Source organism: Conger conger, chromosome 1, assembly GCF_963514075.1.
Source record: "Conger conger chromosome 1, fConCon1.1, whole genome shotgun sequence".
Taxonomy (NCBI): domain Eukaryota; kingdom Metazoa; phylum Chordata; class Actinopteri; order Anguilliformes; family Congridae; genus Conger; species Conger conger.
Genome location: NC_083760.1, coordinates 24,776,813 through 24,803,791, shown reverse-complemented (window position 1 = coordinate 24,803,791; position 26,979 = coordinate 24,776,813).

Below are 26,979 nucleotides of genomic sequence, written 5' to 3'. Positions count from 1 at the left end.
CATATAGGTCAACATCTTCTTTTAAGAAAATAAATATAAATTGGACCAACCAAAATTACTATAAATTATGTGTAAAAATTTAAAAGCATTTATGCTGCTGTAATGCTTATGAACATTTATACTTCAGAGTAATTCATTTGAACCTAATCATAGTCTTTATTGAATTATGCACAAATGGTGATTGAAACAAACCACTCTTAAAGCTACAATTGTAGAGTACTCTTAGAGTACAATTGCATCAGTAATAAATGGGTATGGCAACAACAGAAAATGTAAATGAAAACAATTTGTAGATATGGTTGTTGAGCCAGCCACAATGTACACTCCATTTTGGTTACCCAATGCGCAACCTCTCTCCAGTTTATATCCGGCCACATTGAATATGTAATTGGAATTCATGTCCTTTTGCATGACCCTCATTTTACCTTCGAAAAATATCAAGTCAAAAGCACCCTTTTTGTACATTTGAAAAACTTTCACTTCAGCTGTCATTTCTTTATTTTTCTGTCTGGAATGGCCGACTGGCCTTTAATGTCCAGACAGAAGCTTAAAAAATGTGATAGAATGAACTGTGACAACTAACTTTTCCATGCCATCCACTGGAACCACAAACTTCTGCAGAATATGAAATGGGGTGGGTGGGCATAAAAAGTGAGGGACGTTGTTTGATGTAGCGGCTCTCGTCCTGGTTTTAAAGTTTAATAACGTGTATCAACCATATTTCAGCTCTATGCGTCCCGTAGTAAATTCCATTAATGGGTATGAAATGGCTGATGGATTGTCACAGAGGGATATTCAGAGGGGTTGTGGGCTGGCTGTGCCGTGGGTGCAGATGAGCCAGAGCTGTGATAGAGAAAGAGGAGAGCTTGGTAGTGGGAGGCAATAACCGTTATCAGCCGATTTACACACAAAGCAGATACACATCGGCCAGCGGTGGAGGGGAACAGCAGCTTTTATTGAAAAGAGGCCTGTCTGGGATTAGAGTAAAGAAGGGATCACAGGAGGATATGGGCCTTTTTCTATGCTGCCAAAGAAGATGGCATCAAAACTGAGTGAGTGGCCATGCAGTGCAGTGGCTAAAGGAACTGCTTTTAAGTAGTAGTTTCAGGCGTGATTCATCGGGTGAGGAATTTTACCATTGAGCAAGGTACTTACCCTGAATTGCTTCTGTAAATATCCAGGTCTATAAAACCAAGGACAAGGACATCTGCCAAGCAAATAGGTAATGAATGACTAAGGAATTAAACATGAATTTGCAAACTTGTATTAGAAACCTTTTTAATAGCATCAATATTAAACCCTATTGAGATGTAGAAAAGTCATCTATGAGATTAGAAATACACTTAAGAGTCACATTTTTCATTCATGACATGAATCAACGGTGTTAACAGTTGCAACACAACCAGTGTTATGGAAGTTACTATTGATAAGTATTTACTGGTAGATTGCATGTGTGTAAAGCTATTGTGTAACATTAACCACTGGAGCTACATATACTGAATTTCAATGTATATTCAGACATTATTTGAAACTGAAAAGTTTTTGTGAACACCTTCAAACCTTTTTTTTCTCTGGCCAAGATATCAAACCCTGTTTTTATTTAAAACAGCCAATCACACCCATATCAATGGTTAATGAACCGGCCACACCTATTCTGACTACTCATTGTACAACGCCCGATTAGACACCAGTTGAAGTACAATATATTTGATTTCATCACTGGTACTGGTGAAGAAGTGCCAACATAGCTAGCTAGCCTTAACATTAACGTCAGCTGTTCATGCTCAAGTTTGTCAGCTAATATTAGCATCTTGCTTAACTAATGTGATTTATTGAGCATTAGTGTGTTTAAAGGCTTCAGGCGACCGCGGGGGTTCAGGAGAACACAGGGATTCAGGGGAACGCAGGCTTCGGGTGATGCCGAGGCTTTCTGGGTACTTTTCCTACCCCTGTCCCATTCACACCTAAGTAAAGTAGAGCCTGTCAAATACAGGTTAATTACACTTTCATTTGGTGCCCATGTTTTGATGTCACTGCCATGACAATACATCAAAATAATTGCTAAATCTTTGTGATGTGGTGAGAGACTCGATCACTATAGACCCCTGCTGCACATGCCACTTGCTTGCATATTCCCAAATGTATAAAACTATATCACACGTTGTTGTCCAACAAAAGGATGAACATACAATTCCCAGAGTTCGTTGTGAAGTGAAAAACAGTAAATGGCACATTTGGTCCATTGTAAACAGGTCGGTATAAAAAGGGTGAAATAATAGATAAGATGCTAATACCCCAACTGATAATTAACACTATGTTGGACTTACAGTGGATATTATCCTCATTAAAATACAAGTATTATGTACTGTATATGTCAGTAACAAACAATTACTTAATTACACATTGAGGTGGAACATCTTCAGTAGATCTATGGTATAAAATCTAAATGCGCAGAACTTAACACATTTGGGGGATTGTGTGAGTCCCCCTAAATACCGGGCACGTTAGGAGAATTCATAATGTTACACTACTTTTAAGCTTTTTTTGCACTTAAACCCTACTTTCCTTAATCATACTTCTAGTGATTTGTGCTGATACAGATTCTCCCATGACAATTTTTGGTTCTCTGAATATTCCTTGAAAATGATCATAAATGTTCTTTTACATATATTTGTCCTATTTCCAAGATGTCCCTTGGATATTATTTTTTATGTCACTGGTCTTGTTTATTAACAAAATCTTGCAACCAAACATAAATCCAAACCAGAATATATCAAGTGTTCTGGAAATGTTTCATGGTAGCTGCGATGTTAAGATGGAAAAAAACAAGATTTCCAGAATCTTCTAGCCCAGCAGGGTAAGTAAAGAAAATGCAGATTGGGGCTGAAGTGCCAAAGGCAAGGAAGTGTGAAATAAATAAACAATAGTGGAATAAACACAGACACTACACTGATAAACAGCATCTGAATAATTCTGCCACATGCTTCATTGTGAAGACTACTTCCCTCCATTCTGTCTGAGCACATTACAGAAGGATGTAAAAATGTTGGCACTCCTGGTTTAACTGTCTGTTACAATGAATCTGTATATGATCGAAAGCAAACTTGAACTCTGGAAATGGAACAGAGTTAAACATGAGACCTTTCTGCAAATTCTAAAGCACAATTGCTTTTTATTTTCATTTGTTACTGTTTTTAAATAAAAGAAAAAGGGCCATTTTGGATTATTCTTTGTTGATGATTCAGAAAAGATGATTACTAAGGCCCAGACCCAGGTGATTCACTCGTTAGGGCTTCAGGTGAGTATAATTCCAGGGCTGAACCTTTTACTCTGAAGTAACTCCATACTTTCTAAAGTATCCAACTATGTAAATATCTTTATTTGATGTTGGATTTTACTATTTGAGAAGGTGGCACTCAGGGGCCCCCATACTTTCGAGTTTGAATCTTTTCTGGGGAAGTACAATGAAGAGCTCACATGCCATTGGACTTGAGATGGGTTTGTGACCAATGGGTCCTTTCCCCTTAGGATTAAGACATTGTTATACCAATATCTTACTGGTACATGGTATAGGGGACCAGGGATGATCAATTTTTGCTCCAACTTGTATAACTCAATGAGAGACTTTAATTCTTAAACAGGAAATTTAAAATGGGCTATTTTTAACATCAAAATTTGAAAACGTCTTTGAATGTCTCAAACATTTGAAATTACCCTTTTTAAAATAACATTTTTCAAATAAAATAAATGATACTTTTTAATTAAATCCAACATACTGTAACTAACCAGAATTACTGATAATTACTGCCATGGAAGTTAAATAATTTTACCTATAATATTACCCAAATATTCACCCAAGTCATCACACTTCTCATGTGAGCTCAAATGGGAATATGGGTCTGAACAATAGAGAGCACTTTACCCCAACTCATCCCTGATTGGTCAAATGGATGGTGTTACAACTAACCTAATGTTACAACCTTCCCCGGTCTCCCCTACAAAAAATCATCATAAAAGACCCATTTTAAGACTCCACCACGTTGCACTTAATCGTTATTTGGCACTGCGTAGTTGAGATTTTAGTTCACTAGCATCATGAAGCTTTCCTAATCCTGTATAATGTAAATAAAGGCAAAGGGAGAGTGTACCCTTGCTTAGATGTTAGATTATACTATTCAAAATAGTACATAATGTAATGCTACAAGGCACCCAAATGTCATATTACCAGTGGTGTGGAATTGATTTCTTCTTCATCTGGCATGTTTTCTATATACTCCTCAGTTCTTGTCATTGATATTCTTTGTTCATTGTAGGGGACATGAGTCTCAGTTCTTCTTTTTCTCAATAACCATATATTATACTATGCTGAAACCTAGAAGGGGCATTCAATAAAAATAAATTAATACAATTTTGAAATAAATATTTAAAATAATATTTTTACTATAACATGTTTCGTCATCCAATCCACTTTTTTTTTTGCCAGGGTTCAGGAGGTTATAAAATGTGCACACATTAGATTAATATTGTTATTCCTTTTTTTGCTTTAGCTTTAAAGTTTCATTTTCAGTCTTTACAAACATTCTGATCATCCTAACATTTCTTAGTGAGACAGGGTTTCCAGCTGTGATAAAATGCCATTGTTCACATTCATATTCCCTAATAGGAAAACAGTTTTTCCTGTCAGTGGTGGAAGCTGTACAGGCTTTGAAATAATTCCCTCGATCTCTGCTTAGGGGGACAGTCCCCAATTGTGCCAGTTGAGCCTCAGGAACTTTTAAACCATTGCTCCTGCAGCAGAAGCAATTTGTGTACCTGCGTGCAGTGCAAATTAAATCTCTCTCTGCGTCAAAACTTTTCTCCTGAGAACACTCCCGACTTTCTCCTGCAATCATTCAGTCTTCCTGTGCATTCCTGATACCTGGGCCTCAGAAGGATTGCTGTGTTTGAAAGATAGAAACTAAAAGGAAAGCTCTTGGGGCCTGTAACACCTAGTACAGTAGTTCTCAGCATGGGAGTCTTGCCACAAGTACAAACAGTCCCTGAGCAATTGAATTCCCCAGTATATCTGGTTTATATATTTACATGTATGAAATGTAAACTGACAAAATGGACTATTTATTTTTTCAGTTCATACAAATAGCTTGTTTGCTTAAGTGTAATAAGTTGCCAGAAGCCAGTCAATCAGCCATATCTATTTTATATATTTTACTTACTTAATTTACTTATTTTACTTATATCAAAATATGTCTTTACAGTGAGGGAATTCGCCAATACACAGACACTGAAATAAGGGGTATTGTTCTCATGATGTTTTAGGTGAAAAGACTGAGCCCATTGATTTTTGCATCAATAATGTAAATATAACCTGATTGTGTTATATCAGGTTATGTGTTTAGCATGTGTTTATATCTTACACAGTGTGTTCGTGTACAATACTGAAACAAAACAGCGCAGGCAAAGCTATTCCTGAAGTGTATATTATATGTCTGAATAAATACAATAAACAATACAATTTTCGTGACCAACGGAATCTGTATTCCGTGGTTGAGCCGACAATGGCTCTGTGCAGTCCGGTCCTCCCACGTTCCTTTTGAAAGACCTTTTTGATATGCACAAGGCTGCACTGAAGAGGTTCACCCTATGTCTCTTGGGCATTGTCGCCTTTCATCATACGGGAGTCTCCTCTCCAGATTCCTGCTTTGATCCATTTAGATGTGTGTGCTATTTACAGGTCCAGTGTAAATACCAGCCTTTTCTCAGAAGCTGAATTCCAGCTCCCTGTTGTGTCAGGGAGTTAAAGAAGGGGCCGATCCTCTGTACAAATACGATTCGCCGTTAAGCGCCATGGGAGCGCGCTAATCCACCTGACAGCGACTTTGTCCTGGCCCGCTACCGCTGTGAGACACACCGGCCTGCTCGTCTCCCCGGCCTGCTCGTCGCCCCAAGCTTTCTCAGGAAGCCTCCTCACCAGCCCCTAGTGCCCGTGCAGCCCGGTGCCTGTGCTGCTACTCAGAGCTTCGGCATTGTCTAATCGTCTGTCTGAAGATGCAGAATGTCCTCAGAGAGATGATGGACCCATCACTTTATTTACAACCAATTTCCAGGTTTTATAGCTGTTTGCCCCACCTTTGTGACGCTTCTTATTTTCTGAGAGCACTTGTATTTTTCCACTGTTTTTTATAAGAAAGCAACATGAGTGCTTTGGTGACATCACTCCTCTTGGAATTTGGTGTTTGTGGTCAATCGCAAAGGAGAGCAGTGAAAGAGCTATTAGATGTGTCTGAAAGAGACAGTCAGTGGTTGGGGATGAGGAGAGAGGCTAGTTGGGGGGCATTTCAAAGGAAGTAATGGCTGACAGGTAAGGCTAGAAGCTGTTTAGGAATCCATACAGGACAGGTGGCACTGAGCGTGCATTAACAGTGCCAGTGGGGTTATCACAACCTTAGTAACCAGGGAGGTGTGTGGTACTGTCTTTCTGTACATGGAGCACACTAGTGGTAAGTGAAGGGTGTCATATGGTATGAAGGGGGTGGCTCTCAGATGCCAGACTTCACCATTGAGCCTTCTGGAGGAGCTGTGGGCCTAACTCAATGAAACACCGGTGAAGGAATGTGCCCACTTGACAACCCCTGTGAAATATTCCATTTACTTGAAGTATAATCTGGTTATTTGGTTGGTAAGGACCATTAGGAATTAGATTATGAACATTTGAGCTGGGCATTTATACACAGCCCCCTCAGCACAAGGAAATTAATTTCATAATCCTGTATAATGTAAATAAAGGCAAAAGGGCAGTGTACCCTTGCTTAGATGTTAGATTACACATCTATAATGAGAGCAGTAATTGTTATAATGTTGTTATATTTTAGCAGTAATAAACATAAAACTGCAATTCTGATACTAGTCTTCAGTACACTCATGTCAAAACAAAGCAACATGCAGAATACGTGTGAAAGCGCACTTTGCGGAGCAGTTATGTGTGAGTCTACTCTGTTTCCAGATTCTGAGTCTGTAACAGCAGCAGGGCAGTGAAGGGCTAATACACGGGGCAAGATGCACATCGTAAAAAGGAGGGGAAGAGTATTACTGCTCCAGAGGAGAGCCAAGGGAATGATTCTACAGTCAAGATAAGTACTTTCTCTGTGTACAGTATGGGAAAACGGTTATCTCTGTATAGACTGCACTTTGAAAGCTGAAAATTCTCTTTGCGCTGCGAGATGGGATGTACTGTTACAGAACGTAATTATCTGCCATGGGTCTGTGGAACTGCAGGAAATGCACATACTGTTTTGTAGTATGCAGAAAAGCATTTGCTGTCTACTACCACATATACTGTACATCTTATACTGTGAGACAGGAGAGTATACACTCAGTGCGCAATTTATTTGGTAGACCTGTAAACCAACGTGTTAATGCAAATATTGAATCAGCCAATCACGTGGCAGCAACTAAATGCATAAAAGAATGCAGACATGGTCAAGAGGTTCAGCTGTTTTTCAGACCAAATGTCAGAATGGGGAATAAGTGTGATCTAAGTGACTGTGGAATGATTGTTGGTGCCAGACAGGGTGGTTTGAGTATCTCAGAAACTGCTGATCTCCTGGGATTTTCATGCACAACAGTCTCCAGAGAGAGAATGGTGCAAAATACAGAAAACATCCAGTGAGCAGCACTTCTCACTGAGTATATGTGTGGGTTGTTTGATTACTGTTATGAATACAGTTTTCTACATCACTTTGAATATAAGCATCTGCTAAATAAAATGTAATGTAATATAATACTAAATGTAATGTTACTATACTGATCAAACCTTTCTCATCATGTAGCGTAGTGGTTAAGGTACATGACTGGGACCCGCAAGGTCGGTGGTTCCATCCCCGGTGTAGCAACAATAAGATACGCACAGCCATTGGGCCTTTGAGCAAGGCCCTTAACCCTGCATTGCTCCAGGGCAGGATTGTCTCCTGCTTAGTCTAATGAACTGTACATCACTCTGGATAAGAGCGTCTGCCAAATGCCATTAATGTAATGTAATGTAGTATTTTTACAGGATTTCTAAGCACTGCTGTTGTAGGAGCTGCCAATGACCAGCGGCTTGCTGTAAGAACAGGAATGAAACAGGAGCCTGGTAACAGGACACTTTTCTGACAATTCTAGGAGTCTCTTATTGGGTACTACAGGTGTACTTATTGTACACCACCGGAAGGTTTCCACTTTCAAATTGCCCTTGTCTGATTGATTTACTTTTCCAGGTAAGTCAACGGGAAAATCTATTTCTCTTTTGCTGTGCAGCGTCAGTGTGGGCAGGAAGTACAAGCAACTGCGTAACCAATCAGATATAGGGGATGATTAGGTGGCCCGATGTAGATTGACAGTTTTTAGGGGGGATTTAGCCTGGACGTGTCTACATAAGCAGTTGAAGCTGCCTGCCAGACTTCTGTTTTCTTCTTGATCGATTCGTTTTCACAGCCTTTGGTTTATCCTCTATAGTGTTCTTAATTCTCTCCTTAATCTCCTTTCAGAGTCTCTTTAGGTCTTTAGGTCTGGGCTTTAGTGTTCTTTTATATTCTGATATGGTATCAAATTCGACATTCAAAGACATTTAAGTGTCTGTTAGAAGTGGTTTGGCCTGTGGTGACTGCGTTCTTTCAGCTCCAGGGATCACTTCAGGTTCAAGTGTCAAATCACTTTCAGGAAATTGTGGGATCATGTTTAAAACACCATGACGTACCTGAAGTGCATGGCAATTATTTAATTTAAAAGATTTTTCCATCTTCTCTCACTTTTATTTGTATCCGTATGGAGAACAAAGAAGCATATCTTTTTTTGTATATATTTTATAGCCAAGAGGCATAAATCATAATTAACATTCAAACACAATCATTTGTGATGAAGAGTAAGTAGACTCTTACTCAAAGACTCCTTCCTATTTAGTTTTTCTTGCTGCTGTTTCAGAATTGCCTCTCTTCTGTTGGGATCCACATTGATTTTCTACCTGTACTTTCATGTTCTCTGTGATACAATTTTCTTTCACAATCTGCTGATAGTGATACAAACCGTGAGATATGGATATGTGTCATATCCTGCTTTAAGAACTTCTGAAGTAATTCTAGTCCTTTTCAGTATGAAAAATACACAGTACATAATTCCATCAGCATTCACGTTCTCAGTGACTTGTCAGTCTTTGCCATTTGAAAATCAATCATAGTATATAAAGAGCTGAGTACCTTTCCTCATCATTTGAGCAAGTTGGTGAGTAGATGTGATATTCTTTAATCTTAAACTTGAAACCTGAAACTTGAAAGTTCATTGCATATACAAGATATTGGTGAACTGTTTCAACATCAATGTAAACGTGCCAGAGTTAGCTAATGAGATCATTTCCATCTGTAGTCCCTAAACTGCATATCTTTGGACTGTGGGAGGAAACCAGAGAACAGAGAAAGGGGGTGGGGCTCAAACCCAGGACCTTCATGTTGTGCGGCAACAGTGCTACCCACTCCACCACCGTGCCACATCCTTGACAGAAGAATTTATGGATTACAATACAGTCTGCCAACCTTTTGTTCGAATGAACAAACCTTACTGTCTTGGACTTTGGCCAACATCCTGGAATCAACAGGACATTTTATATGAGGGATACTCTCCAGAATAATGTCTAACTGAGCTATGTTTGTTCTTCTTTGTTGTCATATTGTCACCGTCACAGTGCACATTCATTGCAATTTTGTGGACTTGTGTTGCTCTTCTCAGACTTATGTAGCTCTGCAAAGGCATTGCTATCTAAATGTTGTGGTTACAAGGTCATTGTAGTGGCAGGCTATGATAGCACTCGCTCATGTAAAACCCCATGCTAACCCAATGATGGAATTTAGCGAGGGCCGAAGGGGTTTGCATGCTTGTCCTTCTGGTGTTGCTGGAAGAATATTAGAGTTAAATAGTAATGACCGCTATGCGGAGAGTCTATATCAGCTAATGAATAAACCACGTTACAAAGACAGTAGGAGCTAGGTTGGTAGGTAGTCCTGGGAGCTAGGTTGTCGGGGGCACTGTTAGCCCCCAGTAGGGTCTCCCAAGGCAAATTGGTCACGGGGGAGGGGCCGGACTAAGAGCGATTCAAAGACTCCCATGACACGGCCACACAAAGACCCAGTTACCTCGCCCGGAAAAGGGAAACCGGGGCCCCCTGCTGGAGCCAGACCCGGGAGGGGAGCTCGTCGGCGAGCGTCTGGTGGCCGGGCCTTATCCCATGGGGCCCGGCCGGGCACAGCCCGAACTGGTCACGTGGGGTCGCCGCCCTGTGGGCTCACCACCTGCAGGGGTCGGCATCGGAGTCGGGTGCTTTGCCCAACGGGCAGTAGGCAAAGGCGGGGATCCGGGCGTGCTGATCCTCGGCGTCGCAGACTGGTTCTGGGGACGTGGAACGTCACCTCTCTGGTGGGGAAGGAACCGGAGCTAGTGCGGGAGGCAGAGCGGTACCAACTAGATATAGTTGGGCTCACCTCCACGCACAGTACTGGTTCCGGAACCAAACTCCTGGAGAGGGGCTGGACTCTGTTCTTTTCTGGAGTTGCTCAAGGTGAGAGGCGCCGGGCGGGTGTGGGGATACTCACAAGCCACCGGCTGAGCGCCACTGTGTTGGAGTTCCACCCGGGGAACGAGAGGGTTGCTTCTCTGCGACTACGTGTCGCTGGGGGGAAGGCTCTGACTGTCATTTGTGCGTATGCACCAAATGGCAGTTCAGAGTATCCGGCCTTCTTGGAGTCACTGGGTGGCATCCTGGAAAGGGTGCCACCCGGAGACTCCATAGTTCTGCTGGGCGACTTCAACGCTCACGTGGGCAATGACGGAGAAACCTGGAGGGGGGTGATTGGGAGGAACGGCCTGCCTGATCTGAACCCAAGCGGTGTTTTGTTATTGGACTTCTGTGCTGGCCATGGATTGTCGATAACAAACACCATGTTCGAGCATAGGGTAGCTCATAAGTGTACTTGGTACCAGAGCACCTTAGGCCAAAGATCGATGATCGACTTTGTGGTCGTATCATCAGACCTGCGGCCGTATGTCTTGGACACTCGGGTGAAGAGAGGAGCAGAGCTGTCAACTGATCACCACCTGGTGGTGAGTTGGATCAAGTGGCCGGGGAGGCTGCCTGACAGACCCGGTAAACCCAAACGTGTAGTGAGGGTGAACTGGGAACGTCTGGCGGAGGCCCCTGTTCGCGAGGTCTTCAACTCCCACCTCCGGAAGAACTTCTCACGCATCCCGGGGGAAGCTGGGGACATGGAGTCCGAGTGGGCCATGTTCAAAGCCTCCATTGCAGAGGCGGCAAGCAGGAGCTGTGGTCAGAAGGTCATCGGTGCCTGTCGGGGCGGCAACCCAAGAACCCGCTGGTGGACACCAGCGGTGAGGGAGGCCGTCAAGCTGAAGAAGGAGGCCTTTCGGGCTTGGCTGGCCCGGGGGTCCCCTGAAGCAGCAGACAGGTACCGGGTGGCCAGAAGGGCTGCAGCTTCGGCAGTTGCTGAAGCAAAAACCCGGGTATGGGAGGAATTCGGGGAGGCTATGGAGAAGGACTTTCGGTTGGCCTCGAGGAAGTTCTGGCAAACCATCCGACGACTCAGAAAGGGAAAGCAGGGCTTGTCTCAGGCTGTTTTCAGCAGGGGAGGAGAACTGCTGACCCGGACTGGGGATATTGTCGGGCGGTGGAAAGAGCACTTCGAGGAGCTCCTGAACTCGAACAACACGTCCTCTGTGGAAGAGGCAGAGCCTGAAGACTCGGGGGAATCTGCACCTATATCCCTGGCGGAAGTTGCTGAGGTAGTCAATAAGCTCCTCAGTGGTAAGTCGCCGGGTGTAGATGAGATTCGCCCTGAGATGCTGAAGGCTCTGGACATTGTTGGGCTGTCTTGGCTGACACGCCTCTTCAGTGTCGCGTGGAGATCGGGGACAGTACCTGTAGAGTGGCAGACCGGGGTGGTGGTCCCCATTTTCAAGAAGGGGGATCGGAGGGTGTGCTCCAATTACCGGGGTATCACACTCCTCAGCCTCCCTGGGAAAGCTTACTCTAGGGTACTGGAAAGGAGGCTCCGACCGACGGTCGAACCTCGGATTCAGGAGGAGCAATGTGGCTTCCGTCCTGGCCGTGGAACAGTGGACCAGCTCTTTACCTTGGCAGGGTTGCTGGCGGGGTCATGGGAGTTTGCCCATCCAGTCCACATGTGCTTTGTGGACTTGGAGAAGGCTTTCGACCGTGTCCCCCGGGGAACCCTGTGGGGTGTACTGCGGGAGTATGGGGTACCGGGGCCGTTGTTACGAGCCATCAGGTCCCTGTATAACCAAAGTGAGAGCTGTGTCCGCATTCTCGGCACAAAGTCAAGCACGTTTCCGGTGGGTGTTGGACTCCGCCAAGGTTGCCCCTTGTCACCGGTCCTGTTTGTGGTATTCATGGACAGGATCTCAAGGCGCAGCCGAGGTGAGGAGAGTGTCCGGTTTGGTGACCTCAGAATCGCATCTCTGCTTTTTGCGGATGATGTGGTTCTGCTGGCTTCATCGGACCGTGACCTTCAGCACGCACTGGAGCGGTTTGCAGCCGAGTGTGAAGCGGCCGGGATGAGAGTCAGCACCTCCAAGTCCGAGGCCATGGTTCTCTGCCGGAAAACGGTGGATTGCTCCCTGCAGGGTTGGGAACGAGTCTTTGCCCCAAGTGAAGGAGTTCAAGTATTCACGAGTGAGGGTAGAAGGGAGCGTGAGATCGACAGGCGGATCGGTGCAGCGTCAGCAGTAATGCGGGCGTTGCACCGGACCGTTGTGGTGAAGAAGGAGCTGAGCCGGAAGGCGAAGCTCTCGATTTACTGGTCGATCTACGTCCCAACCCTCACCTATGGTCACGAGCTTTGGGTAGTGACCGAAAGAATGAGATCGCGTATACAAGCGGCCGAAATGAGCTTCCTCCGTAGGGTGGCCGGGCTCAGCCTTAGAGATAGGGTGAGGAGCTCGGACATCCGGAGGGAGCTCGGAGTAGAGCCGCTGCTCCTTCGCGTCGAAAGGAGCCAATTGAGGTGGTTCGGGCATCTCATCAGGATGCCTCCCAGGCGCCTCCCTTTGGAGGTTTTCCGGGCTCGTCCAACTGGGCGGAGACCCCAAGGGAGACCCAGAGCCCGCTGGAGAGATTATATATCTCTCCTGGCCAGGGAACGACTCGGGATCCCCCAGGAGGAGCTAGAATGCGTTGCTGGGGAGCGGGACGCCTGGAATACCCGGCTTTGCCTACTGCCCCCGCGACCCGACTCCGGATAAGCGGGTGACGATGGATGGATGGATGGACAAAGACAGTAGTACCACTCTGCCTTCCGCTCTTTACTGGTCTGGGCTGACCAAGAATCTCCACAGTAGGGTCAATACATCTACCTTCGTTATCTGACTCCATTTAAGATATAATTTAGAAATTTGGGTTTGAAAAATACGCAAACCTCGGGAGTGATTACACTCGACTCTTACCTGCGCCACCATTACTCAATATATGCTCCCGGGATTAGCATTATTGCTGAAATCTCAGTTTGGCGGAGAACTCAGAGGCTGAGGGTCTAGCCAACACAATACATGCAAAACACTGCCATGATAGTTGCGAGCCCAGGTCGGCATGCATTAAATGGGCTCCTTCGAGTTAACTTGACAGGAACCGGCGTCATAACACCCATGGGTTCCCTTCGCACCAAATTACAAGAGCCATGCACCACCAATCCTTTGGGCCAAACTTGGTGGCCTCTCAGCTTGGAAACAACCACGAATGTACCAAGCCGCTGATCAGTCGGTCTTTAGTCACCATTTCCCCCTGAGTATTCAGTTGTAATTTAGGCTGAAAAAGGTACAAGATGAATTAGAGTCATGGAGATCACGCAAGTTACAAACAAAATAGTTTATTCGCAGACAGGTAGGTTATTAGCTTTAGAATATCACAGTCAATTACAAAATACACAAATTAAGAATTGAGACAGAGTAAATAATCATACCTAGCCTGCTTTGGCTACACACAAACACAGAGTATAGAATATGCCATGTGGGAAGTCGAATGCGATCTTCCGCTGCTACGCATACATACATACATACACAAGACATGTTGTGTGGGAAGTCGAATGCGATCTTCCGTTGCTACACATACACAGAACGTGCTGTGTGGGAAGTCAAATGCGATCTTCCCAGATTGGTCTGTCTCCCTTGCTTTTATGCCAAATCATACGTTTGCAACCAGGCAGCAGTGCCATAAATCAACCTGAAGGGGTGGTCAAATCTGGAATTTAGACCCCCGCCCTTGGGGGTTGTTAAGTAGGGAAAATTAGATGATTACCAAGAGAGGACATGCAGGTTTTCCCTTGAGTTACTGAAACTATGGTTTATTAAACTCCATTTGGTATGAAATGTATCACATCCGATTCCTTGATTTTACTGGATCACATCCATACCAAACAGATTACCCTTCTGTTTTATTATGTTGTAGTTATCATGAAACTTCCCTCCTGATTATCCATTTTACATGCACTCCCTGTTACCATTACATAAGACTTAATGCAATAATACAAGGATCACATGGACAATGTTTTCAAGGTTTTACCGGGTCTATTTACTATCTCAATAGCAGTTTTGAATATTTAATCTAGGAGCGCAGTCACCGGTGTAATAACAGCAGTGCCCAAATGGGGGCACTGTGAGAGTGTCCTGAGCCTTTCCCAAAAGTGGTGGGTTACAGGCGCCTTCTCTTCCAATGACCCCTGTGACCTCTCAACTAAAACACAGCCACAGTCCATCTTCCCCTTATCTCCTTCGGCGCCAATGGCCCGAACCTCCCCAAAGGTAGTCCAAACAGTCCAGTCCAAAAGGTTACAAGACATTATATTACATTACATTATTGGCATTTGGCCAGAGTGATGTACTGTTGATTAGACTAAGCAGGAGACAATCCTCCCCTGGAGCAATGCAGGGTTAAGGGCCTTTCTCAAGGGCCCAACGGCTGTGCGGATCTTATTGTGGCTATACCGGGATTAGACTTTACCCTAACCACTATGCTACAGGCCGCCCCATCATATCTATGAATGATGTAGTTGGGAGTTTTCATGATAACTGCATTATGCTGTAAATATGTATTTGTGCCTCTCATGGTAATATACCTTTTGGATAAACCTGATTTGGGTGAATGAAAGGAAAGGTGAATGGTTTCTTCTCCTTATCTCCAAAATCCAGGCCTTAGTTCTTGACCCTAAAAACGGGTCACCCATCTGTAATTTGCAGCCAACCCCCACCAGGCAGTGGTCAGGGGGCTAAAACAAATGGCTTCTACAGAGACAGCTTTTGCCCAGTTTCCCCTTGGCTCCTGAATGGTTATGATATCAAAGGTAGACTGTTACAAAAACTAGATCATTACACCAGTTGCACTGAACCAATCAGAATAACACCAAACATTACTGTATTCTGACCTGGGATTATCATGAAACATCTTTATGCTATCTCCAGTATTCCTGTGCTCAAACCCTGTAGGAATGTGAGAGAAGGGGGGGCTCCCCAGGGGGCCCAGGAAGGCTCCTCCAGGAATCCTTCTCTAGGTCTCCCCCACAGGCATGTGTGCCAAAAGGTGGGGGCTAACAATGCATGCTCCGGGAGGGGGAAGTCAGCAAGCTGACCAGCGCATGACACCAAATGTTACTTATTACTGGCTTACACTCATAATACATGAAACATTAAATTCTCAATTGTATGCAACAGAACACACAGTTGGACGAGTTAATGTTTACAGAACATCACATAGTACAAATAAGTGGCGAGTAAAATGCAGAAAAGGCTCACGTGCAGTTCAGTTAACCAGCTAACCGTCTTCATTATACCAATAGTTGGGCTCGCCTCCAATGCTGCTCCAGACCTTGATTCCTCGTCTCACGCAGGAGTCCCAGTTACAGTAAAAAAAGGAATCGCCTGCTCAATGAAGGGAAAAGTAAGGTCCGTCTACCCAATGTCCATGAGCGACAAAGAATAGAACAAGTACAACAAATGCTACTGCATTTCCAGACCCTCCTGTCTCTTCTCAGGGCTTTCTAACCACACACAGTACCTACCCAAGCACGTAGCTATGCACCTAGGCATTAGATGCGGTGCTATTTTGGAACCAATAAAAGGAAACCCTTATATCGTAACAGTCCCCATGAAACAGCACTGTAAAATTACTGTTTATCCCTTTGTGTGCATCCATCCTTGAATTTTTTGTGTCTGTTCACAATGTGATGCCACGGCTCTCCCCAGCCCGGCACTAAACCCCCCTAGACAAAAGGGTCTTGCTCAAAGGCCCAACAGCTGCTCAGATCTTATCCCAGTCATGCACCTTAGCCACTAGGCTACATGCTGCTGTTGACTATATTTCTCACAGGCAGCTCTTGTTGAGTATGCATGAAAGGCCTGACGCTTGAGAGAGATTTCAGTGCCTGTTAGTGGTGTTGTTCTTGAACACGTTATTTGAAAGATTGTTGGAGGAAGAGCAAAATACATACACTGCTTATAAAGAACTAAAACAGGCTTTCTCCAATGCAGCTGTTCAATGAAAAAAAAACATACTTTCTACCAGGTTCAGTAAAAAAGTACTTTGAATGCAGTTATTCATATACAATAATATTCTTTGTTTTCAGGGTCATTAGAGTGATGAAATTCCTAATGGAATGGAAGATAAGTAGGACATAATGGAACTAATGGAAGATAAGAAGGATATGTGACCATGACCCTTCTGGCAATGCTTCTGGGTATGCTCCATTAGAAAGCAGTCAAATGCAATGAATTCAAGTATACTGAAGTAATTTTCCCAACAGCTCGTCATCTCTTCAGAAGGGAAGACCCCCTTCTGCCAGAGATTTGATGACTGCCACTACACGTTTTAACATCTCCCTACTGGCTAGGGGCGTCAGTATTCTTCAGGTGTTTCAAACAATAACTGACTCACCCCACATTCAGTAATCTTACACCTAGTGAATACATGATTCACTCTCAAGGTTCAATTTCCCCATTCTGAACCTTTCTGTCTTGCAGAATTTTTTACAAGAGGCCGGGTACATTTCTGCCCAATTCTGGGAAGCTGAAAACCCTTGTGCTAAAATGGCCTCCTTCAACCATTCAGTCATGACTCACCTAAATGCAGGTTCTCCACTAGGCTTAATTGGATATATTAGACGTTGGTGAACAAGTATTGGACTACTGCTACTTCCATGTCACCAGTGGTAGTATCCTCCACTGCAGCGTTTGTCATCTCCAGGCCTCGGGGCCAACTTGCCAGACGGTTTTTGTTGTAACCAGGACCTCACACACCTGATTTAATCAACCCACCAAAATGCCCTTGATTAGTTAACTCTTGTGTAGTCTTAACATTCTGTATACTCCCCTTGTCCTCAGGGTAAAAAATGACCCGCTTGCACTAAACCCCTAAAATAAAGCAGCTTAATTGCATTTTAAACCACAAATCTATTTTGCATGAAGAAACAACCTGTCACTCATCACAAACTTTGTCATCAAATTTTAAGTTGAAAAAAGATTATTTGGGGCTTTTTTTCCGCTATTAAACATGGTGGCGGGTTATTTTTTACTCTTAAGACAACACAAGGGTTAAAGCAGATGTGTGAGTTTATGGTTACAACAAAAAGCTTCTGGCAAGGACTAGAGTTAAAAAACATTGCTTTAAAGTTACAGAGCTAGAATCTTAACTTCACTGCTCATCAGAGGAACTGATGTTGGTAAAGCCGCATTGACCACAGGCTCTGCCGTAATCATCCTCCAGCTTCCTGTGATTTTGCCCTTTTTATTTTAAAGCCACTGATAGTTGTTCAGTGACAATGCCGCCCTTCCCTTTTTTAGTTTTCTTTTTCAACTCAACTGAGTTCACATTTCCCATCCATATTTGCTTTTAGACTAGCAGCCAAGCAAGCAAGTTTTCAGCATATGAGAGCTCAACGGACATAAAGCGCAATGCTAAAGACGGTTTATCTGGATTAAGCCAGGCAGTCATGATGAGAACATGCCCAGCAGGCCTTAAAGTCTCAAGGGACTTTTCTCAATAATGTAATTTATGTATTTAAGTGCCCCCTGGCAACATGGGCCTCTGGGCTTGTGCCTACAATGCCCTGTGGAGCATCCAGCCTAGCAGCAAGTGCTTGTGATTTCAGTGTTAATTAAATGAATGTTGTCTCCATAATAACTTTTCTTGCTAGTTTAAGTCCCACTCAGACATATATCTTCTGTTCCTACTGATTATTATTCAAACTAAATGAAGCAAAATTCCTCTCAGAATACAACATCTTCTGATTAGTCTATGGCTGAATGCAACTTAATTAAAATATTTCTCTTCCCACCATGAATAATACCTTTGTTTGCCACTTTTTCAGATCATCACCAAGGCAATAACACAGCCCACCTTCCTTTGTAAATGTGACTATCAGGAGGTTAAGTTTGTGATTAACCATTGTTGCCTGTGTATTATTTAGACTTGATTTATTTTAAAGGCAAATGAAGCAGCCTCCCATTAAAAAGAACAAAACTGCACTATATCAGAAAGTAAATAATAACAATGAAATTGTTGCTAGTGTCACGCCAGCCCTCAGCAGAAAATTGGTGGCTGGCACATGACATGCATTTTCTGTGCAGATGCAGCATTGTGTGTTGGTGGGTGATGATGATGGATAATTTGTGGTAAATTGTGGTGTAATTCAGCTCAGCTGGAGATGGCCCTACACCACTAGTGGGCTTCTTTGAATCACTGCTACTTTGGTCACCAATTACCCGAGCAGGGGGGATGCTTAGAAGTGGCTTAATTGGTCTAAAACCAAGCAGATTAGTCCTGGCCGAGTGGCTGTTCTGAGGCACCCGTGGTTAATTTGCGGATGGATGGGCCTGCGGGTGTTGGATGGTTTGGGGGTTGGGATTGTTGTCTGCTGACAGTGATTAGAGGACCTTCATTCTGCTGTGGCCTTTTGGATGCGTCAGCCAAGAACAAATATATTTCAGCTCCTGACAAATGTTCCCACCATTTTAGGAATGTGGTGCTTGGTCAGGGCTGATAAACTCTTGTCTCTGGAAAAACCTCCCAAGTATACACTCCAAGTATACACTCACTGAGCACTTTATCTGGTAGACCTGTACACCTGCTTGTTAATGCAAATATTTAATTGGCCAATCATGTGGCAGCAACTAAATGCATAAAAGCATCAAGAGGTTCAGCTGTTGTTCAGACCAAATGTCAGAATGGGGAAGAAAAGTGACTTTGACCGTAGAATGATGTGCCAGAGAGGGTGGTTTGAGTATTTCAGAAACCGCTGGTCTCCTGTGATTTTCACTTACAACAGTCTCTAGAGTTTGCAGAGATTGGTGGGAAAAACTAAAAACATCCAGTGAGCAGCAGTTCTGCGGGCAAAACATGCTGTTACTGAGACAGGTTAGAGGAGAATGGCAGGAAGGTGACAATAACGTAAATAACCACACATTACAACAGTTGTATGCAGAAGAGCATCTCTGAACTTACAACACATCAAACCTCTAAGTGGATAGGCTACAGCAGCATAAGACCTAAGTAAAAAAATAGGTCTCCACTCCACTCCACATTAAGTGTACATCTAACCTTGAGGTATGGGATAGCATGCAGCATCATAACGAGAAACATGATGTTCCGATGAACCCCAAAATTATGAATGTTGTAATAGTAATCATTTACAATATGTAATGTGTAATTTGAAGCAGGTATTCCCATTGTCTTGTGTTGAAGAAAGAAAAAACTATATCCCAGATTACATTTAATTTCACACTTAGTAGCGATCCATAAAATGGCAACTGCTCCAGACAAAAGCTAATATTCACATAGCGTCTTCTAACAAAACATCATTACCCAAAGGTCAAAGGCCCTTTCCTGAACATGCCATAAAAACACATCTGTCTCATTGTGAGCAGGGAAAGAATATTTGCGACATTTATTTTACACATGACCAGCCTCTATTCTGAAACAGTCAAAATGGCTGTGACTAAAGTGGCAGTTAATTTGAACTAATCCCTTTGTCTACTGAGATATGCAAGCCTCAATGACGTGAATTAAATGTAAATGGGTCATCAGATATGTCCTGTACATGAAATACATTAATAGCTGAGTAGCCTTTAAGGGGTTTAGCTTAGCAAACTGTATTTGGTGCGCTTTAATAACTGGAAACACATCTGGACGGCCAGCAGCAAGGTGCTCCAGAGTGCTCCTCATTATGCCGTTGAGCAATCCACTTTGGAGGGGCTGGACTATTACATTATTTTAATTGCATATATGGCCACCATCAAGGTCACCAACTGCTAAATCCAACTCTGTGGGTTCTCTGATTAAATATTAACCAAGGGGAAAGAGGACAGAAATTATGGTCTCTATTTTCCAGCATCAATGGTGCATGAGCACAGTCAATAGTACAGGCACAGAGCATGGGTATACTGGGTGTGGTTGCTGGATTTTGGCACAGCATGTGGGAAAATGGACTGTATATGTTATCAGTGTGTGTGCTACAGCTGGATTAAATCATAGGCAATCAAAATACCTCCCTTTTTAGAGCCATGCGCTTTGAGCCCCTGTGTACTGCCGTAACTACGGTGGAGCACAGCAAGGGAAGACAGGGATATACTCTTCAGAAGAAGTTTCTCCCAAGAGGATACTGACATTCTTGTGTAGGAGATGGAGAGTAGGGCTGTCACATTTTGAGTTTGAACTAATGTCATAATTATGAGAAATTATTTGATGTTTGATGTTTATACTGTCAAAGGTTACTGTGGAATTAGTCGCTGTTCTGAATTATTGAGAAATAATCCCACTGTTTGATCATAATCTTAATATATTATTGTATAGCAAGATAGAAGTCTTTCTTTCTTACTTTATTGAATCAACTCTCTTTAATTTGTCTGGTCTACTTGTTACTGAAGTAAATTGTTAAGTCCCTGTTTTTAGTGCGTATTACACTATAACTAGGAAATAATAACATCAGTACCTTGTTTTATTATACAAAATAAAACCAGGGAAGATCATAATCCTGCCAATAAAATGACATGGTAAATAAAATGGTGCTGAAACAAAAGATAAAAATGATAACACATCATAATTCACAACAATGACATGATTGTTTTACACTGAATTGACCGATGTCACCCTTTGGTCAATTTGGTTTGGGTTAGGACAATTGCCGCTTGCAACTAGTTCCTTTGTTTCCTTGGTTATTATTTTGTCTCCAATGGCATAGAACCCATAATATCAACATGTAATATTTCCAAATGGCTCCTTTATTTCTAATGTAAAGCCTACAAGCTACGTGGAACCTTATATTTTAGGTAACGGTACATCCTTCAGACAAAACAAAAACACGGTTTGTTTATCAGAAACTTTGATATTGAGCACTACCATGATTGCAACATGGATGAGTTCAGAGTCTGACTGGGAGGCAAGGAGTGGGAGAAGGTCACCAAAAGATTCACAGAAGGCTGCAGCTTCCAAGGAAGGTGAGTGAAGTCCACTGTAACAAAATGGAAAAAGTATAGCCAACACACTACCATGATCAGGCTGTCCTACCAAACAAACAGGCCAATCCAAGGAGTGACTATTATCCAGCTACAACCCTGAAAGAGTTGCCGAGCTCATTGGCTAAAATAGAAACTGTCCAAATTTTTTGATAATCTTTTGATAATCTTTTGCAGCCAAAACTAATTTGACAGACCCTGACTTGACCTTTTCTAAGAATACTTTTGTAGATGAGAAATATACTGTTGTTTTTCAGATGTTGAATTTAAATTGAATTAAGTTGAATTCATTGTGTGGGTAAAATATTTAACAGTATTACAATTTTAAAACTCAAAGAAAGGCTTTCCTTGAGGGCAACAGCTAGGCAAATTTTACTTTAGCCTAGACAAAAACATCTACATATTTCTTTTAGCTGCCTACATGCCTTCATCAGATTTTAGTCCTGCTGAATTCTATCCTCAGGCAGCATTTATTCCATTAGAAATAGAGGCGGCACCATATTGCTTGCAGTGACAGATTTACTACTGCACACTGCTCTTACCCTTATCATCTCAAGATTTGTATCCTCTAAATTATTGTCAGCTGTTATACTAGCTGATTTAACATCATGGACTCTTTCTGGATCACTCAGCAAGTTTCAAATCCTGTTAGAGGTCTGGCAAGTTCAAGGCATCACACTACAATACTAAGTGTCAGTTCATCACATATTAAACCGCCTATTAATCTGTTGGGATTTTATGACCTGTTTTATTTTTGGGGTCAAATTGAGCCCAACAGTTGAAATAAAACACAATAAATATTGTAAGAAATAATTTTTGACACGGAGTGTGTAGCCTTCTTATTGTCTCCCAAATAACTAGCTTTTTTAAAACAAATAAGAAAAATCTGACCCCAAACATAATAGGAGGGCTAACAGCTTGTCCAACTGTTGCTGAGAACACTTTCTTTTGAGCTTGAATATAAGGATGTAACAAGAAAATATTTGAAAGAATGCAGTGTCAGCTGCAATGGGAGGCATACAATATTCAGAACCCATATTACACTTATTTATAACATTTTCTGTCACCCAAATTTAACTTAATTAAAAATCTAACTGCCTTAGGTTCCTAGCTGCAGTCTGGCACTGTGCTTGCACCTTGCATTCATTTCACACTTGTTGGTAGAGGTTTTACTTTTGGTTTTGTCCTCATTTGTCCCTGTTATTAATATCCCCTGCTCACTCACTTCCATTTTGTAAAAAGGAATTAAGTTTTTCTGCACAAGATAGTAATATTGCAGCAGAAAAAGTGATTAAATTGCCTATTGAGCATCTGTCTCCATTTCAATATTTATTCGTGAAATATTGAAAAGCCTCTCCATTCATAACATATTTGGTCTAATGTTGGTTGGACGAGTCATGCGATAATAGGTCATGCTTTCTTGTTCAGCAGAGATATTGTGCCATGATACATTCTGTAGCAATGCAGCTGACAGAAACGTGTGGATCTTATTCAAGCTGGCTGGGTATTTCACATTAAGCTTTGCTGTGTCATAATGTACATCTTATATCAACAACACAAATGTCTTGAAATTCAGCATTAAAAATATGAAAGGATTTGTTGGTGAAGGGAAACATCTTCCATCCTCCTTACATTATTGTAAATAAACCTCTCCATCCTCATTCATCATTGATTCTCTATATTTTTACAGGAAAGAGAGTGCACAGTTTGGGTGGGGAAGAGATTGTAATTGGTGCACAATATTCATCTTCAGACACTTCAGCATCAAAGGACTGGTGACTTTGAGGAATGTTCTTGACTCCATTTAAAAAGACCCTTATTATCAGGAACAGAGCCCCCATCTTTGATCTTACTCTCCATTTCATGCCATACCAGTGGGAAAAATTCATCCAGACTTCCTGAATATGCATTACATTTACTTCTGATCCATACTGTATACATTATTCCTTCTTGTGAGTGACTTAATTTTAACATTGATGTATTACAATAATGGATTCATAATGTAATTTTGTTATGAGATATCATTCATTATTGTAGCATTGAACACATTTACAATTAGTTTGTTGCTTGCGTTGATACGATTATGTACATTCTTTACCTCAAATTGTAGTGACATTTAGTAACAGAAATCAAGAATGTATTAATAATTCTGAAGCTGTAAAGCAACGAAAACAATGCCCACAACAGCAAACATTAAATAGCAGGAAAAGGACAGTGATTAAGGATGATGTACCAGGGCTGGTCTCAGAGCAGTCAGGAGAGATTGCTCTCCCTAATTCATCTTCATGAGCTGAATTAGCCAAGGGTCAGGAGACGTTTGTGCTGCCTCATATTTACCTGCAATTAGTTTTCATTAATAAACCAAACAAAGTAAAGAGCTGACTGAGGCGTGACAGAACGAAAGCACACAATTTGAACTCTCGTTGCTCTGTAGTGGCCTCATCCCTAACCAGACACAGTTTTATGTTTCCTTTGTTTATTTCTAACATTCACTTACTTTTCTAATTACCGAGGCAAATCACAGTGGGAAAAACCAATATGGCACAGAAAAATGACAAAGAGGTGCAATGTAAGGCAGTTGATACGGCAGTATACAGTAGTATAATCGAGATGGTATGAGATTCAGAATGGACATTAGAGGATAAATAATAACCAAATTGTTCGTATTAATCTCATGGGTCACATGTATAGGTGTAATTTACATAAGGGACATGACCCCCCATCCTAATAATATCTGAGATGGTGAACTTTGCTAGTTTTGGGATTTCTGCAGCCTATGGTTGGGATCCAGAAAGATAATATATCAAAGAAACACAAAAGTGGATCTGAATGTGAAATCACTGACAATTTTGCATTGTGCAAGGATGCTCTTCAAATGAGTAAGTCGACAGTATGCATTTCAAAGGGGATTTTTGTGGGTTTGATGCGCCCGCTACTGCTATATTGTAGGTACAAGCTATTGTGTGTTCTCTGCTAACAGTAAGCCCTGTCAAATAAATTTCTATTACGGTCAATGTAACATAATCCAAATGCACTGCTTCTAAAAGTGAAAACACCTGATCATTTTTAAGCAACAAACCCTAGGGTGTCTAAATATGTTTGATCTTGAAAATTGCTTAGGAATAGGTTGTATGGTTACATTTTTATATTCCCCACATTAAAGTAGTAGCCTTTATGCTGCAGGTGTTCATGTGATGTGGGGGGCAGTTGGCAGTGTGTGACAATCCTTTCTATCTAGCTAGGCAGCTATTGACCTCCTAGTCAGGAAATAAATAATAACAATGCCTGGAAGTTGTATTTGCTTAATACGTTGCATTTCCCTTTAGTGCTTTGTTTACCTCTAAGAAATCACTACAGTGCTGTGGGGCGTAAAATCCATTGTTTACCATACTCAGTACGCACGGTGACTTTGCTATTTGCACCCCACCCCCCAAAAAACATAAACAAATATCTAGGGTGCTGCATTCTGCCTGTGTCGAAGAGTCAGAAGACTAATGAAAACAAGAATGCAATTGCCCTACACAGCACTGACCTGAGAATATCTGACTACTGTACTGTACCTTCTTACTGTAGGTTTAACCCTAATGACTGGAGTTGGGTTGTATGACCTGATATGTCAGACAAAAATTGAGATTTGTCTGTTTGTCAACATGGTTGTATTTGTGGTTATTTTACAGGTCAATTAATTGGCTCTGAAAATGAAAAGAGGATGAGGAAGCTTGAACCAGTAACACCTTATTCAGGTAGGATCTACTGTGAAGTACATTGTTTACAAAATAATTGAAGGTTGTGGAGAATTAGACTGGGGTTGGATACTTTGATACTAGTTTTTATCTGATACAACATGTTCTGTAAATCAAACTACAAACAAATCACGATGTTTAGCTTTTCAGCAATATGACACATTTTTGGAATTTGGGGAACAGCTTAAGTGTGTAGGCTACTGGCTTTCAGACAGTGTTTTTATATGCAAAGGTCCATGTCTGCAGATATATTACAAAGAAGATTGGTATGCTTTCTGAAATTAAACGAGTATTAAAAGTAGAGGAATGAGGATTTCACATCATGAAAAGGTGATGAAGAATAATTTGTACTTCACAGTTATGCTGGCTGAGAAGTGAAAGACAACACTACAGGTGGTATAGATGCTACTGCATTTTCCCAATTAGCCTTCCTCAGAGAGCATCACAATATTATAAAATTATGTTTGGGCAAATGGGGACATTGTAAACTCATCAAAAATCAGAGAGATGAAAGCCTTTCAGTTCCCTAAGAGGAAAGCAGAGATCACGAGAGAGAGATTGGGAAACAGCATGACTAAACCTGTTGCTCCAAATGAGGTGAGGCTTGCTTCTCTATGTTCTCTGTGTATAATATTATGCCAATTTCACAAAATATTCCAGTGAATGAGTGCCTCCGAGTCCCTCCACACAAGCACGCCTAGACTGGGGTAGAAATACGTAACAGTCTCGCTGAGGGCTTAATTTCTTCAAGCATCAAGTGACTAATGATATTAGAAAGCAAGCCCATCACTTACTACTGTTATCACCTCCAGGAGAGTTCAAAGAAGTGCACCCTCTCCTCTGAAACACATGCTGCCATTGGTTGCCTCTTATTTACTTTTATAGTCCCTGAGGAGTGCATGTCATGTGTAGCTTGTTGTCTTGATGCGGATTCAGTACCACGGGGTATTCATGTGATCAACCGCACAGTGGAATACTACCTTAAGCACCAAACAGCCCCTGACATCCATAAATACAGGAAAAATATATTGCTACTCTGCCTGGGCTCTACCTCATTACACAACACTGTACTACAGTGCATCCTCCGCACCCACACCATTCACAGATAACGCAGAGAATGAGGTGTGGGAGAATGGGGTTGGTTAGCATGTTAATGGGATGATGTATGTAACCAGGGTCTGAAATGAACTTTTTTCTCCATCAGCTATTGTGGTACTAGCCACTCAGATTTTTTTTTAACAGCCACTTCTGAAAACGATACAGACGACATTACAATCACAAAGTGATTCACAAAAATTTTTTAGAATTCAAATAGTTAAATTCAGGGGACTAAATTGCTGCTCATTGCATTTTTTTGGTGCTTGTTCCAAAATCTATTTCAAATTTAACCAGATTCATTTATTCTGGGAGCACGTCAGTTGTTTTTTTTAAACTGTCATGCCACTGTATTGGCTGTAACCTTCTGTAGCTACAATGCAATTCAATGCATTGCATAGTACTCATTTGGTGGGTGGCGGGTGTTAATTTCAGACCTGTAACAGACACAAACAGATGAGCAGACATGAAACTGCCCCAGCCCCACCAAGTTCACTCAAAGATCACACCAGATCTCATCTGGCTAATGGAAGTGAGCACACTTTATACTCATTGTGACCCTAATGCCAATGCTCTGGCAATCTTCCACAAGTTT